This window comes from Cucurbita maxima, unplaced genomic scaffold, assembly GCF_002738345.1.
Source record: "Cucurbita maxima cultivar Rimu unplaced genomic scaffold, Cmax_1.0 Cma_Scf00001, whole genome shotgun sequence".
Taxonomy (NCBI): domain Eukaryota; kingdom Viridiplantae; phylum Streptophyta; class Magnoliopsida; order Cucurbitales; family Cucurbitaceae; genus Cucurbita; species Cucurbita maxima.
The window spans coordinates 7,854,528-7,856,925 of record NW_019272017.1 but is presented as its reverse complement, the minus strand read 5'-3'; positions in this window follow the sequence as shown (position 1 = coordinate 7,856,925).

Below are 2,398 nucleotides of genomic sequence, written 5' to 3'. Positions count from 1 at the left end.
AAAAAAAAAAAAAAAAAAAAAAAAAAAAAAAAAAAAAAAAAAAAAAAAAAAAAAAAAAAATACAAACTTTCTCCGAAGGGTTCCTTTACCGTGGAACAAATATTACATCTGGATAAGAGTAATCTTAAAGATATAATTATTGAAAACGGTTTAAAAGACAATTTTTTTCCACCATATGTACTTTCCTTTCATTTTATTTGGGTAGGGAAAAAATCAGTCTTTTATCCCTATAGTAACTATTATCTTTTGAAATGACGACTCTTTCACTTGGTGTCGTCAGATCATTAAGGCCAACTTTCGTCCTTGCTCAATGGGTGGGCGTTACAGTCAAGCTCTCTTCTGCCTTTGCACTCAAGGGTCAATCTCCGTCTGGCCTGAGGAAACCTTTGCACGCCCCTGTTACCTTTTGGGAGGGTTATGCCCTATAAGAACTGTTTACTTGAGATGGTCCCTTGGTATATGTAGGTCTCGATACTTTTCAGTGGCTCAATCCTAGAAATTTCAAAATTAAGCTTAATGGGTCTTTGGGGATAGTCTTGATATAAAAATGTCTCTTATATAAGACAATACAATTGTTTAACACTCCAACTTTTTAGTACAACAATCGAGAGTATGAAGATTTGAACGATATGTCAATTATTGTTGAGCTAAACTATAATAATCTACTTTAGTCCGTTACATATCGTTGTCAGTCTCACGATTTTAAAACGTGTCTAGTAGGAAGAGGTTTTCACATTTTTATAAAGAATGCTTCGTTTCTCTCTCCAACCGATGTAAGATCCCACTTAAACTCACTTTGACAAGAAAGTCAAATAATTTGGTAGATCCTTTTGTCGGATAAGAAAAATGCACACACACGAACGCTAATTCTTATTAGACCACCATGGTTTCCACTTAGATTTAAATTTAAGGAGAATAACTAATACACTATTTTAATATTTAAAAAATGTTTTAATTTATTAAGGTTTGGCCCATAAGAAAATAGCTTTGTGGGAATCATTTTATACATATCTTTGCTTTCTCTTCCCATTCTCTCTGTGGATCATGCAGTTCATTAACATGCCAATAAAAATCCCTTTTTTAAACCCACAATTTTAAAATAATCTTATTAAAAAAAAGTTTATTTTAAAGAAGAACATTTTTATAATCAAAAACAACTTTTAATAAATAAATATTAAGGTTATCAATTCGTATATATAAATTAAATTTAATGTCTCGGGATTCTATAATATTTTAAAAGTTAGTTAAATGTCTAAATTTTGATTTTTAAAAGCTAAAATAAGATCTCGAACAATGTCGTTCAAAGATTGATAAACACATAGTAATTCATTTACGCTCTAAGAGGCAAATATTCGATCATCGAACTAAAAACAAATGAAAAGAATCTTGTTCTAAATTCGAGTTGAAATCATTCTTCATGCTGCCTTACAATGACCACAAAAGCAAGTAACAAAGTCAAACAAGCCAACCCTAATTTCAATTTCATTCTAATTATATATATATATATATATATATATATATATAAATGAACCCAGTGAGCTGAGTATTATTGGTCATTCCATTATTATTTGTTCTATTCTTTTGGAACAAAGGCCTTTGGTTCTTAATCCAACTCATTACTATTCCTCTCCCCACTTGCCAACCTCCTCCCTTCTCTCATTTTCATTCAAATTATTTTTCTAACTCGAGCACAAAGTGTTCGAAATGTGAGCGTTTTTGTATCATATCAATTCAAAATGAGAATCGAGAAAACCCTTTAATAAGTAAAGATTGTTTATATCGTATTAAAAAATTTATTTTTAAAATATGAATTATTCGTCATTTAAAATTATTATCTTATAAAATAACACAATTGTACGTTTTTTTAATTTTTTAATAAATTGAAATTAAAATTTTGTGAAGATTTAACTTCTTAATTAAATTACATATTTTAATCACTATATTCAAATTGAACTAATTATTTTATTTGAAAATTTATAACATATGTTATGAAAGGAAGATACCCAAATCAACAACAAAAACTTTAACAACCAAATCTAACATATCATGCAATTAAAATTATGATAAGATTGATTGATTGATGTAGAGGAGGCAGAAGTTAAAGATATATTATTATTATTATTATTATTTAATTTTAAAATAATAATATTTAGAAAAAGAAAAAAAAAAAAAAAAAACAAGAAAATAGACAACGGTAATGAATGAGAGGAGGAAAAAAGAAAGTGCAAAGGGTTGGGTCAGTCTGTGGCAGGGCGCACCAAGTTATGCAAATCTGAATCAACCATCATTTCCATGCCTTCTAATTGGTTCAATCCATTCATTCACTTTTTTTTTTTTTTTTTTTTTTTTTTTTTTTTTTTTTTTTTTTTTTTTTTTTTTTTTTTTTTTTTTTTTTTTT